General features: G+C 52.8%; 1 protein-coding gene across 1 annotated transcript in view; it reads left to right on the top strand.

Annotated features, from left to right (window-relative positions):
* Positions 1 to 731: 731 nt before the first annotated feature.
* The window catches only part of BAHD1 (bromo adjacent homology domain containing 1), a 40,650-nt gene continuing 26,758 nt past the window's right edge, over positions 732 to 14,623 (top strand). The window contains exon 1 of the mRNA XM_087739946.1: positions 732 to 983. The gene's annotated coding sequence lies outside the window, so the exon portion shown is untranslated. The remainder of the gene's footprint in view (positions 984 to 14,623) is intronic.

The following is a 14,623-nucleotide window of genomic DNA, read 5'->3' as shown; positions in this document are numbered from 1 at the left end:
GGGCGCAAGGACCCGGTTTAAGCCGGGGGGCAGCAGCGGGGAGCCCGCGGGATCCCCCGCCGGGACGGGGCGGTGGGGCCCGGCTGGCCGGGCCGCGCAGGCCGCCGGTGGCCGGGCGGGGAGGCGCCGGGAAGGGCTCCGGGGCGTGAAGGCGTCTCGGGGAGCGCAGGCTCCGCTGGCGAAACCGCCGGTGGCCGCCGCTCCCCGCCGCCGGGGCGGCCGGGCGCTGACAACAGAGCGCGGGGCCGCGCCCGGCGCTCCCCCGTCCTCGGCGGGAACCGCCGGGGTCGGGGGCTTCCCCGGCGCCCCCAGCTCGGCTGTGCCCCCCGGGAGGCGGCGGCACCCCGGCACCGCGGCGCTTCTCCCGGTGCCCCCGGGGCGGGGGGGGGGCCGAGGCCGGGCGCGGTCAGGGCCGTGCGGGGCCGGGGGGGCCGGGACCGGGGCGGGGGGGCGGGGGGGGAGCGGAGCGGGGGGGGGGGGGCGAGGGGCGGGGGCGGGCGCGGCGATTGGCCGGTGGCGGCGAGCAGGAGCGTTCGCGATTGGCCGGCGCGGCGGAGCGAGCGGCGGAGCGGCGGTCGGCGATTGGCTGCGGACGAGGAAGCAGGAAGGAGGACGGGGGCTCGCGGCTTGCGGGGAGTTCGCGGCGGCGAGCGGCGGCGGCGGCGGCGCCTCCTCCGCCTCCTCCTCCCCCTCCTCCCCCCGCGGCCCCGGCTCCCGCCCCCGCCCGCTCCCGGCCTCTGCGCGCCGCCCGCCCGGGCCGCGCCGGATCGCGACGCCCTGCGGCGAGGGCGGGCGGCGGCGGCGGGGGCGCCTCATCCCCATCCCGCAGCCGGGCGGCTGCCGAAGAGGCGGCGGCGGCGGAGGAGGCGGCGCTGACGCAGCAGCGTGGAGCCCGGGACTCGGGCGCCCAGGGAGGGCTCCCGTCGTTGGATCTCTCCCCAGCCGGGGCCTGCGGCAGCCCCGCGGCGCGGGAGCGCGCCCCGGTGAGTCTCCACGCGGCCGCGCCGACCGCCCGGAGGAGCCCGCGGCGCCGCCTCGTCCCCGCCGCCCCCGGTAACTCCGGCGGGCCGGGAGCAGGTGCCGCCACCGCGGCCCCGGGGGGGGGGGGCGGGGGGGGGGGGGGGGGGGGCGGCGGGGGCCCCCCGGGAAGTTTCCGCGCCGACGGGGGTGGGCGGCGCCGGCGGCGGGAGCCCGGGGAGGGCATCGCGGGCGGCCGCGGCTCGGCGCCCCGCGGGGAAGCGGCCTCGGCGGCAGGTGGGGCTGGGCCGGGCCGGGCCGGGCCGCCCTCAGGTGCGGGCGGCGTTTGGGCGCGCGCGGCGGCCGTTAACTTGCCAAGTCCCGGCGGTGCGAGGCCGAGCCGAGCCCCCCCGGTCCCCGGTCCTCCCCCGGGGCGAGCCCGTCCGGCCCCCGCGGCTCGGCAGGACAAAGGCGGCGGGGCCGGCTGACAGGCGGCGCGGGGCGGGGGGGCCCAGGCCTCCCGGCCGGGGAGCTTGCGGGGGCCGGAGCCGGTGCGGGCTCGCCGGGGGCTCATCCCCGGGGGGGGGGGGTGGGGTGGTGAAGGTGAGGGTTCGTCTCGACGTCGCCGGTTTTGAGGCGATTCCCGGGGCAAAGCGCCGAGAGCGTGGGTTGGCGGAGCCGCTCTCCGCCGGCTCCCTCCGTGCCGGCCCCTCCCGGGGCAGGGGAGGGTGTTTCGGGGCGGCAGCCGAGAGCAGAACCAGCTCTGCCCGTCGAGAAGTTTGCGCGGGGCGGACGCGGCGGTGGGTTGGTGTTCGGGGGGGGCCCCCACGCCTCAGCCTGGACATAAACCCCTGGCCCGGGCGGCCGTGAACGGGCCGGGCGAGTTCCTCGACTTTCTCATCCTTTGCTGCGAGGAATCGGCGACGCCGCGCCGGTGGAGAGCGGCGTATCCACCTGGGCGCAGGTGGCGTCGAGCCTCTTCGGGGGACGGCGGCGGAGTTCGAAATTTTGTGATGGTTTAACCCCCCCGGCCTCCTCTCGGCCGCACTTGCCGTGCGTTTCCCGTGGCCCTGGACATCTCTCTTTTCCTGTCGGTAGCGCCGGTGGCTCAGAGCTTGTTTCCTCTTCTCCTTTTGTGTGGCGGTAGCTCCTAATGGAGGCAGCTTTGCTGGCTCCCTCTTTTCCAGCTGCTTCTACGAGGCGCAGGAGCCAGCACATGTGACTGGGCAGATCTCGGCAGACTAGCAAGTGCTCTCCGGGCTACCGCTCGACAGCCAGCCGCCGACGCGGGGATGCCCGCGCCCCGCCGGCTCTCTCCCCGCCCCGGCACGGGGAGTTGCGGGGAGCCCCTCTCTTTAAAAAGAGCAGCCGCGAAAGCTTGAAAAATACGAGCGTTTGGGATCTATTCTGCTTGCCTTCTCTCCCCCCCCCCCCCTTCCACGAGTGCTTATCTGAAAGAGGTTCTGGTTTTGTTTTGTTTTAAAGAATACAGCTGCCCCTCGTGCTCGCTCTCCATCTGAAGTCATCATTGTCAGGAGCAGGCGAACCTCAAAGCGAAAGGCTTTTCTGGGCTTTTGCTAGCCTGGTTAATTGATCTGTCCATCAGTTTGCCACAATTAGAAAGCGCTCGCTCCAGACTGGCGGGCTCTGTGTGATCTTTGGTGCTGCGGTTGCAGGACTGCGTTCTGGGGGCTCGGGTTTTTATTTTAAGGTTTCCAGTCCTTGTGGTTGTGAGAGGTAGGGTGACACGAACTGTATGATAGACTGATGCTTTTGAAATCTTAATGTGATTTAAATACCAGTACGCTGCTGATCGCTTTAACAGAAATATCCTGCTAACATATTCATCCTGAACCATCCTTCACGTTTGTCATGTCCTGGCTACCTGAATCGTTCTCGAGCTTCAGCTGGAACTGTCTAAATATTTGCTTGCGATAGGAAACTGTGTGTTAGTCTGATTTAACAGGACATTTTGGATTTAAACATCGATTTCTGTTTGTTTTCCTAATGAATTCAGTGCAGCATTTTAAATCGAGCAGCAGCATAGGCTTTCCAACTGCTGTTCTCGAGCAGAACAGAATTGCTACCACGGTGAAGTGTAGCATTGCTTGTAGGTGTAAAATCAGCTGGAAAACGCCAAACCTGCGGGTGAAAATAATTCCCTCAACTTTGTGAGAGTGGATCCTTTCTGGATGCTCTGTTTGCTGTGGGTTGACGGTGGCACTTGCACAGAACAATATAATGCCACTTAGAAATGCAGCGGTGGGGGGGGGGGAAACAGTCACAGCCATGGTCCTGTAGCAGAAATATTGTTATTTCAGAAGCCGCTGAGGTTTTCTCATCCAACTATATCAATCAGTCCAATGTTGGTGCACTGTCCTTCTCACCCGTCATCTGCGTCACCTTTCTGTCTCCAGTCTGACAGCCTTATTATTTGGGTTTTTAACCTCTCTGGGCAGAATACGTCAGCTAATTTTGTTTGCTGTGATGGTGTTAATTGCTGCTGTGTGATTTGGGGGCTGGACGGACCGCAGGACACGTGGGCTGGTACAGTCTGTGGATAACCGATTGAGATAGCGCTTGGCGATTATTTGGGGGAAATACACCCTTCAGCAAATGCGCTGAAAATAAGCCCTTAGCAGCAAATCTATCCAAAGTAAACATTTGAAAAATAATTGGAAATCGTAGGCAAAGGCATGCTTGCTGTTTGACGTAGGGTTCAGATCCGGAGAAAATGAATGAATGATTATATCTGGTGCTGCAAAAATAGGAAGGTGTGCTGAGATGTGCAGATAGGAGCTGCGCGGGGCTTTTTTTGCCCCATCTAATGCTCAGCTAACCACGGCGATACACCCCATGGAAGTAACGACAGGAACAACCCCCGCTTGCGCCCAGCCAGCCGCGCTAATTAAGTCACAACTATCGTGTTGTTAATAATACATGAAACGGCAGTTCAGATGACTGGGAAATACAAAAACTGAAAAATAAACACCCTAAAGAAATCGTAAAACTAAAAATAGCTTCAAACACAAGCTGTGTGCTTTGTGCCATAGGCTGTCGCGGGCCAGGGTGGCTGTGCGTGTGATGGCCGGGGAAGTTTGATAGTCCCAGGGGCTTTCCTCCGAGTCCGGAGGGCTTTCTGACCGTCTGGTTTGCTCTTCTGCTTCACCTGGCTGTGTATTTGCGTGCCTGTTTGCAGGCAGGTTGTAGGTGAGCTGCAAGGAAACACGTTATATTTGCAGCTGCGGATTTGTGCCTATCTTCAGATATTTCCCCCAGGTGTGAAGGCTGGGGAGTGTTTGTAGCTTCTGGATGCAAACTGCATTTAAGGGGAAAAAAGGGAGGCGCTTTGTGGACGGTGCTCAGGAGGAGTTGTGCCCCGTGCTCCAGCGTGAAGGCTGTAAGGCTCTGGGGCAGAGGGGGTTTCTGCAGAAATGCTCATAGCCGTCCAGCACAGCAATCTCCTTTTTCATTTGGACCACAGGCACGTTTTTTAATGGCAAAAAATATTAAAATTCATGGCCAGATTGCTACTCCGAGTGAATGAGTTATTGTTACAAGACGGTTACGATTTAACCCCCTAAGCTTTCGTACTTGCAACCCCAGTACCGGTGACCGGTATTTTTTAAATGGGGAAAATGCACTTAAATGTAATACTACTGGTTTTATTTCTTAAGAAGGAAAGAAATGTGATTGTATGGTTCAATGCAATAGGCCTTTATCCACTTACTGTCCAGACTTGGTATCCTAGCATGAAGCTTATAAAAAAGTAGAATAAAGTAGGCTTGCAGTGATATTTCGTGTGAGAGTAAAAGAAAGTCTTCCATTAGAAGAACAGGACCGTGGAAATTTTATCTTGCTGTAAAGCAAAATGAGGCACTGATGTTATCATTAAAAAGTTAAACCAAAGGATGTCATTAAGAGGAATAAATATAAATCTGATTTAAAATGAATTTGTCTTGCACCTGTTCTGTCCCCTGTCGATATTTGTGCCATTGGAATTTAATTCATCTCTTACATGTTATTTCTTCTCTTGCAATGTGGGGGAAAACCCATACAAAATAGGAGAGAGCACGGAGAGATGTAAAAAGTGCAGTCAGCTGAGTGAAGTAAGCAACTGAACCGCTTCTTAAAATCTCTGAACTAGCAATATTGCAGTAATATAACTTTCAGAGACTATTTCAAGTTAAATCTTAGTGGAAGCCCCTCAACTAGGGACGGCAGTGCTGCTCTCTGGTTCTGGCAAAATGTAGCTCAAAGTGAGGATAACTTGTCTGGAGAAGCAGTTATTTTTCCCGTGTTCAGCTAATTATTGATATATGTTGAATTTCCTGAAATCTTCCGTAGAGGGTGTATGGTTATTAACTCCATGCGAGTCAAAAATAAGACGAGGGATGCTTGTGATTTTTGCCTGGGTTCTCTTGGGTGCGAGCCTGCTCTGCTTAGGGCGGCGTTGCACGGCCCCTCGGCCACGGGGAGCTGAAGGCGTCTTTCCTCGGCCGGGTAAGAAACGTGGGAATACGCAGGGTGAACCCTCCGTGAGTCCGGTGGCACTGAGCAATCACGCTTGGTGTCTGAGCTGTGCCGTTAGCAGTGGAGTGTAGCAAATAAACACCTATTAAGATGGGAAAGGAATGTGTTTTAGCTCAACAAGAGCACAGTGTGTTCAGGGCCTTACGTCTGTGCTTTTCGCATGTGGCACGGCTGGGAATGCTGCTGTTATCAGCTTTTTTTAACAATTCTGACTTGGATTGTAGGTGCATCTTCATTAAAGATGCTCGGTTGAATTCTTGCTCAGGGCTGCTTTCAGTCATTCGTCTTGTAATTCTTCTTCCTCTGCTTTTTAAATTTCCCAGCACCTTTAGAGATTTGCAGCACAGGCTTTCGAGAGGTGCTTACCGTAACACGTGGGCCCAAGCACCGTGACAAAAAAAGCGGCTGGCAGTGTCAGCAAGGTGTCAGCTCATCTCGCCGGCGCGTTGGGCGCTGCGTTGGGGCGGCACGGCCGGTGTGCTGGTGCTGGCGAGCGGCTGGGAGCAGGGAGGCTTTGGGATGCGTGTGTGTTGTGGCTGCCTCCTTCCCCTGCCGAAAGGAGCGTAGCGCAGCCCGGGTGGGCTGTTTTTCCTGCTGTAGTACGCTGCCGACCTGGGTGCTGTCCTGCGTGTCGCGGATGTACGTGCTTCTGGAGATGGCACGTGGAGCAGGTGGGCTCCTGCGTGGCTCAGCTGGAGTGTTTCTGGCATTGAAGAGCGTGGGATTTATGTTAAATGTGTTGTGTTCAGGAATAAGACGACGATTTGGGTTGGAGCTGCCAGTTGCTGTGTTCCTTGTGTCCCAGTTCTCTTGAACAAAGGTGTGACTAAATAAGAAAATGATTTTTTTTTATGATTTTTATCCCCCCCTTTGTAAGCCACATCACAGGAGTGCTTGCTGGCACCCATTGTTCTTCAAGCAGTTTTTTGAAGGGCTTTCTCGTGCTCAGCTTTGAAACTATACAGCTTGCTCAGCTCAGCAGGCTTGATTGTGGTGTTTGTTTGTTGGTTTTTTTAATAAAAGATCTTGGCTTTCAGCGACTGCATGTGTATCAATATTTCAAATTATTTATGATGCTCTTAGAAATAAAAAGGAGGCATTTTTCTAGCATTGATTGGAATGAAACAGCTTCGCTGGCAGCTTATTTTTCTGTGTCTGAATTATCATCCTTTAAAATAAAATCACAGTGCTAGAGAAGCATCGAGATCCATGGGCATCGCTGAACTGTGCTGCTTCATACGTACACCGTGCATGGCCTTCTATTGTTCCTGGCTGTGGCCTGTGTAAAGCACTGAAAATAGCGAGCTTTAGCCTGCCTTCGCACGGTACAGCATTATCCTCTGCCGCTTGCCTTCATTGTATCTTCGAGCGCCCGTGGAATACCTGGAATAGGCTTAAATTGGCAGCGAAGAAAAGGAATTGGGAGTTACGGGCATGCAAGGAAAAGATGGTCGAGTTGACTTTTGCAGGCTGGAAGGGAGAAGGCGCTGCTGCGGGGAGCGCGGGCGAGCAGCTGCAGCAGCACGTTGCTCGCAGAGCAGGCGGATGCTGCCCGAGCCGGCAGGCAGCCGCTGACGCCGAACCTCGCCGGGGAACTTCTTTAAACGAAAGAGCGTTTTAACTAGACCCTAAAATGGAGGGGGCTCGAGACTTTGCGAGAGCGACGGTGTTACGTGATCGTTCGCCGTGAGTATGAGGGCAGTTGGCAGATGGAGCGCGTTCTTGCTGATTTAGGTTTGGGAATACCGTAAAAAGGAAAAGGATTTGGTGGGGGGGGTGGAGAGGGGCATTGAGGCATCTCCCTCTGCGGAGGGAGGATGGAGAGGCACCGGGGGGAATGCAGGCAGTGAGGAATAAGCAGCAATAATCACATATTGATAAACATTGGAAGATTTGGAGGGAGGAGGAAAGCGCAGGCTTGTGAAGGAAACTAGCGGGCAGCAGGAGTTGTGTGGGTTTTTTTTTACTTTAAAAAAAACAGATGCAAGAGGCGTGTTTGGTTTTGTTTCTTTGTTTGTCTAGCTCAGTCAAAATCAGTTCAAGAAAGCAAGGTTGGAGGTGGTTCAGAGTAAGGAGAGACAGCAGATCTCTCCAAGGTGAGCATGGTAGCAAAGGAAAAGGATTTGGCAGCTATAATCACGTGTAGACAGAGAAGAAGAGATTTTCTTAAAACCCTGGCTAAACGCCAGGTGGCAGGACAGGTATGAAAATCCTGACGACTGGGACAGGTAAATCCCAAACTGGGAATTCCTTAGATTTCAGCAAATTGCATGAGCCGCAGAAGCGAACCAGGCGTTTGGGGGATTTGTGCTCTAAACGATCCCTTAGTAACCCCAGCTCTCTCGCACATCCCTGATTATCTAGAGGTGGTACGTACAATAACCAAGCGTGCGCTGGGTAGAGCGCCTGGCGAGGCAGAACATGTAATGACTGCTGCCTACCCCCTTTTCCCTCTTGAGAGCCCTGACACCTTGTCTCTCCCTTTCTTAGATGCTGGATTTCATGAAAGATCTGTAGGAATGTAGTTATTTGGGATTTCTACTGTCCTTCTTGCGTTCTGGTTGCAAAGAGGCGAATCCTTTCAAATCCTGTTAGAGAGGACAGACAGCACGATTGGGAAAGCACAGTTTAGCCAGCCTTCAAAAGAAAAAAAGCCATTTTCATTTCTTGCCATTTCCATTTCTTCCTGTATAGTGGAAGAAGAGCCAGGGAATAATTCCCACTTCAGAATAAATTACCAGCTCTGCTGAAATCGCAGTCCTGACACCTCCAGGGCCATAAAGGTGTGATAAAAATCCTGCCTCTCTGGGTGCTGGGGAGGAAGGGGGCTGCAGCTCTGCATGGGGCTGCGGGTCAGCATCAGTCGTTAGGGATAACTTCAGCCTGGCGCCAAAGCTTTTGGTGCAGGCAGCATCCTTACAGCATGGATGGTGCATCCCTACCTGCGAAAGGCTCTTGTCTGCCCTCGGCGTACGTTGATTTGCATCAGTTGTCCTGCCTGAAACCACTAATGAGCTTAAGAACTCTTCTGGGTTTTTGGCGCTTAACAAAAATTAAATCCTTCCCTCCAAACAAAAATGTTGTCGCGTGCTTAGCCCGACGCTTTCATGCAAGCACAATGGGTAATCGCTGACCTTGCCCGAGATGCCACCTCAAAGCTCATTACTGAATAATTAGGTGATCCTTAACCTTTCCACAAAGTTTGGGGGTTTGGGGAGCTTGAGCGGGTGGTTTTTGTACTGATAACATGACTCATCCCAAGACTCGGCCTTGAATTGCAGGCACTGGGCTATTCCGAACTCCATCTGTCCACTAAGTGAATGTCAATCCAATTTAAGCTTGCATATGTTTCCAAGGAAACCATCAGAGGCAATGGTGGGAAATGGACCGCGGAGGGGCAGGGAAGCAAGCGCAACAGCAGCATTTTTACTTTTCAGTACTTAAACAGGATTAAAACCTAGTTAGTTGTAATAACCCTATATAGAGCAGCGTTTAGAATACTTGAAGGCCAGATAGTTCCTCTTGGAGGAGTCTGTGTTGGGTGTAAATGAAACGTAGTCAATGTAAGAATAAAAAAAGAGGGAAAGTGGCTTCAAATGCTGCCCCCGAGGTCTCATTCCAGCTCTTAGAGCTTTACGCTTTCCCATATAGATTATGGCTTTGTATAGCACGGTCCTAATTTTCTTTCCTTTCTAGCAGGCTGGAAAACTCATGCAGCTGCATGAAAAAACCTGTCCAGCCCCTCAGCGGAACAAAGCAAGCTGTAAATGCTTTCTCCCTGTTCTCCCCAAAGGAGTCTTTATGTGTATATTTAGACCCTCCCCAAAAATATAAATTTAAAGTGTTTAGGTAAATTAAAGATCAGTGTCCTGGTCGTGTTAAAAGAGCAACAAAGCATCTTAGTGCTGCACCCGGGTGTGTTTCTGTGCTGTTTTGGAGGGCAGTAGTAGTGATACGCATTGCCCGAGGAGCAGGAAAGCAGATGAATATTTGGATATTTGCTTCCGATCACTCAGACCAACTGGAGGTGCTGCGGTGCCCCGAGGGCTCATCTCCTACCCAAGGCGTGAGAATTTCCAGGCGCTTACCAGCACGAGCACGCTTAGCCTTTCAGAGATGTGAAAGGAAACCCGTAAGGTTCGACTGAGCGTAAGGCCGCGGAGGCTTGTTGGTGTTCGTTACCTTTTGCAGACCCCGCCAGCGGGCCGAGTCGACCGCAGCAGAGAACCGACAGGACTCGTGGCATGCTCTGTGTCCGCGGGGCTCTGAGAAGCCTCGCTCAGCTCTGCTGCCGCTCCCACGCTGCGTGGCGAAGTTGTAAGCGTGGTGGGAAGCAGCAGAGCAGTCTGGAGACTCAAAGGCAAAATTTGCACTTGGTTTCTGTTTAGAAGAAACGAGGGGTTTCCCCCCCCCCATTTAGAGGAATTCGTCTTTAATCGAGAGTTTAAATTCTGCAGAAGCCAGAATTGTAAGTTTGCCTTGCTTTCCAAAGAGAAATGTATTTCTGCCTGTTAATACAGCCATTTAAATAAAATGTTTATCTTGGTTATTGAAATGAGTAGCGAGGTTCTCACTTTGGAACTCTAAAACGGGATATTATCTGTCATTTTAGTTTAAAGAATGCTGCTAGCAGGCTTGGGCTTAAAATGTTTTACTGTGACAAATAGCTGAAGCAGAAGCTGAAATTCTGGTATCTGGGGATATCCTGCGTGGGTATATTGTATCCTTGTGCATTGTAGCTGCAGTATGAGGCAGAAACTCCTCAGCTCAAGGCTCTTTGCAGCTGTTGTCCATTATCAGATCGTCTTTGGATCAAATCTCCGGAGATTGGGACTGCCAGCGGCAAAACTGGCTCCGGGGAGGTGGGCATCCGGGCGCGGGTGCTGGCATTCGACCTTGGGGCTGAGACTCCGTGGTAGCAGGGTTCCCCTGGCCGCGGAGGGGGGGCTTTGCAGCGCACACCTCCTTATCGGCTGTTTACCCTTCCACTCTGGGCGCAGCATGGGAAAGCAGAGCTTGCTGCAGCTTTCTTGTATCTCCCAGCAGCTCCTGGAAACTTTCTACCAGTTCTTCTGACGTTCGACCGGTAGCTGCAAGCGTCTCCCGCTGCCACTTTGGCTCTGCTTCAGCTGGCAGCTCTTGCAGCTGCAGGCATCCCTCTCTGATCGCCTCTCCGGTCAGATTTACAATGGTCTAGCTTCAGATTTTGTCTCCTTGTACCCCAGCCCGCTGGAGTCTGTAGCTCTAAACTGTTTGCATCTTTTACCCTAGTGCTCTTGTGCCGGTGACTTGGATGGATGGGGGCATTTTTCTCTTCCCCATCCATCTGCCCCATGTGTTAAACATCTCAATGTTCTCAAATGCTGTGGCTGACAATCAAGGGGGTAATACTGATTATTTTTGTTTCTCCACTTGTTGGTGCTAGGAGTTCCTCAAAAGTTTTGCTCTTTTCTTCCCCATTAAGAATATATTCTTGAAGTTGGAGGAAGCACCAGGGGTGTCTTCGAAGTACCAGAGCGCTCATTTGTGAAGAACAGCTTGCGTAGCATTTGTAGGACTCTTCTCCCCGGTACTCAACACACATGTTTTGAAGCCGCAGCCTGACTTCAAGGGACCTTCCTGAAAATCCAGTTGGAGGCACCAATGACTTTTCCATAAAACGAGGCTGAACTGTTTAAAAGCTTTGTGGTTCCCAAGAGGACGTTGTAATTACACTCCTTTGCCAGAGGTCTGCTGTTGGTTTATCCTCTGGAGTTCACACTGGCTTCATGGTGACCTGCACTGATGTGAAAATGGAAGGCTTCAAAGACTGGATGTTGCTGGGTTCCCCTTGAGATGAGACGGTGCCTCTGCTTAGGGAGCAAACGTCTAAATGTGCCCCTCTTGTAGCCGCAGGTTTGCACATGAAATGCCTGGATACGAAGTCAGAGTAACTGTAGGTGAGATGTGCGTTGAAGCTGGAAGCCGTTTAATGAAACCATCTTGGTCTCAAAGCAAATTGTAGCTCTTGGTGCTCAGAAAATGCCTGTGCTGTACGTGAGCTGCACCGCTGCTGGTGGTTCTCGTGTAACGTGTGGCATGTAGTATGGCGGCACGGTATAGAGTTACTGCAGCACTTGTTTGGGTTAACTAGCCTCTTTTTTTAGTGCAGTCTTCTGAGAAGTGCTGTTAGCCTGAAAGCGCAGCGCTAGATGGATGTGGAAGTTGGAGAGATGCAATACTGAACACGTGTGCTCTTAAAAATAAATCGCAGTCAGGCTCTAAAGCGCCTTTGCTAGCTGTGTGCCCCCATTTACGTGTGCCCGTGGCAGCAGCGGGTATCGAGAAGGAACGTGGAGCGGTCGTAGCCAGCCCTGCTGTGGGGCAGGGGATGCATTGTACCAAATACGTTGCTGACAGATGTTCTGCTAACCGTACTGTTAACCTCAACTTCTTTAGGCAATCTCATGCTTTTTCTAGCCCAGCAGGAAGGAAGGATGTAGAAAAAGACCTCGAAATCTTCCTAAGTGCAGTTTAAGTCCTTTCCCTCTCCTCTCGTTCCCTAGAGAACGCCGTATCACCACCATCTTACATGTTAAGAACTTTCTTCTCCGCCCTTTTTTTAATCGCATGACGTAAGCCCCTACGCCCTCTCCTTGCTGGTCACCTCCAAGTCCTTCGCCCTCGCTGCTCCCTTGCTCGTCCAGCATTACACGCAGCACGGAAGGACGTGGGCCAGCTGGAGCCTGCTCCCGTCCGGACTCCTTCCGCGCTGCGCGTGGCGTGTCCGACACCCAGTGCTCCTGGGCATCTACCCCAGGATGATGGATGGTTTTTTTTTTCCGACAGTGGGATGTTGTTGACTTGCCCAGCTTGTGCTCCTCAATAAACCTCAGCTGCTTTCTGCAGAGTGCCGCCTTGCTGGCTGCTGCCCGTTCTGCATTTGTGGGACTGATGACTCCTGCCTGTCTGGTGTACAAGTTGTGTATTTCTCCCTGTTGGTGGGCTCTCTAAAATCTTTTTTAATGCTTCTCTGGTCCATCAAGATCACATGTGAACCCATAGCATGTCTTCTGGCTTGCTTGCTGTCTCTCCAAGTATTACCTGCAGGGGAGTCTGTGACTTACTGATAAAATACCGTGTGTCTTGCTAATAAAATATTGAATAGGCCTGCCCCTGGGGAACCTGCTGTGTCTGTTGTTGTGTTTTGTCACTGAATGGTTAGGTTTGGGTGGTTTTCTTCAGGCCGTATATCCCTCGCTGGCTGCCGGGGGTGTCCTGGGGAGCAGCCTGAGAGTAACGGAGGGGCAAAACCCAGCGCTCTGCTCCTGCAGCAGGGCACTGGCCATAATAAGTGGCAGTAACCAGGCACGTTCAGCAGATGATTTGCAAATACTTCTCCTTGTAGACGCCTGCCGTTAGCAGGGTCTGCTCACGTGTCGCTCTTGGGGCGCGCTTTCTGCGTAAGGTCGGGTAGCAAGGCGGATCCCTGTGCTGCAGCCAAGGGAGCACAGCCCCATAGGGCCCCCCGGGACACGGGGCACCTTCGTCAACCAAAACCCCACGTAGCTCAATCCAGAGCTCTTGGGATTGAGTGTGTAACTTATTCGTTGTTCTTAATTGTTCCTGAGGTTTTTAAGTCTGTTTTTCCTTCCGGCTGTGCAAGATGCAACAAAATCTAAGCAGTACTTTGGTGTGATGTAGTTTAAATGGCTCACCTTATTGAGAACATCTTATCATACCCATTGCTTTGAAAGCTTAAGTGTGTTTAATCACTCCCTTTCTGAATGGCCAAATAGTGGCATGTGTAGGTAGATAAATGTAAGTTAATGAGTAGATATAAAACAAATCACTCCCGGTGCAGGTCTGCAAATGCTGTCCAGTCTATTTAAAGGTGATATTTGTTGCCATGACTGATCAAACCTGGAGCGCAAGCAAATGTGTGTATTTAAATATACTTCTAATGATATGGGTAAAGGATGAAAGAGCTGGGCCAGCTTCTAATGGGAGTTAAATGGGCTCTCGTGGAAGCGGTGCTCCAGTGACTGGGCTTCTAGTTGTGGAAAGTGGCTGAATTGCCTATGTTTGGCTTGTGGTTTCTGTTATTTTAATACCACTTAACAGTTCTTGTATGGAGACGTATAACAACATCCAACTGTCTTGCCTGAGAGTTTTCTCTTATCAGATTTGTGATGACAACATCGTGCCAGCTGCTGGTAGCTAGAAATGCTCTTCTGGCTCTGCTTGGGACCTTTGGCAATGCGGGTATCGAGCCCCTCTGCTGTCCTGGGCTTAAATTACCAAAATTCAGCTTGCGCAGGGGACGTGGCCGCTCTGCCTCGGACAGGAGCGGCGTGGGAGTCGCGGTGGTGATGTGGTGAACGTTCCACGCGCGGTGCTTGGCTTTCCCCAGCCCAGCCCGGACCCCTGATTGTTCTGGGAAGAGGCAGTGCTGGGCACTTAAAACCTTGAAGTGCTAATTGCTTAGTAATGAAAAGTGCAATCGCCAAGCAATTAACTTTAAGCACTTAGTGGCTGGTGGAGGTTCAGGCTGGTCTGATGAAGACATTAATAACTTCAGGTTCCAGACGAAAATCTCATCCGTTTCCCGTACGAGCGCGGCTGCGCCTTGGGACTTCCCGCACGCTCCCCGAGCCTGAACTGCCTTCCACCCCTCTACCTGCTGCCTTACCAGAGCCCGTGTTCCCGTGTGCTAATTCCCTTAGTGGAGAATCAATTAATAAGCTGCTCTTTAAAAAGCAAAGCAAAACAAAACAAAAAACCCCTTGGCTGAATTCAGTCATACAGGTGAGTGTGTTAATGCCACCGTAGGAATTAAGAAACTTGTTCTCCTTTGAGAAATCAGAAGGTGTTGCAGCGCCATTCAGTTGTGCTAAATCTTTTTTGACTGACCTAATACATTAAACCAGTTGAGTTGTGAAATTTTAAGAGGAACGTTTTCACTTACCTTATACTCATCTGTAAATACTGTGCTCTGGCATTAAAAAGAGGGAGGAAAGGTTTTACAGCAAGTGCAGTTAGGCTTGGCAGTTTTACCTTGGTCATAACTGTGCCGCTAGAAGACGCGTGAATATACACCTATATGTGTGGTGTTGATTGATACTGTATTTTGTGAAGGAAAAAAAAATTGTGT

Source organism: Nipponia nippon, unplaced genomic scaffold (assembly GCF_047370975.1).
Source record: "Nipponia nippon isolate SJK-2023a ecotype South Korea unplaced genomic scaffold, ASM4737097v1 scaffold_10, whole genome shotgun sequence".
In the NCBI taxonomy this organism is placed as follows: Eukaryota; Metazoa; Chordata; class Aves; order Pelecaniformes; family Threskiornithidae; genus Nipponia; species Nipponia nippon.
Note: the sequence above shows the minus strand (reverse complement) of the source record. Positions and strands in the feature narration are given on the sequence as shown.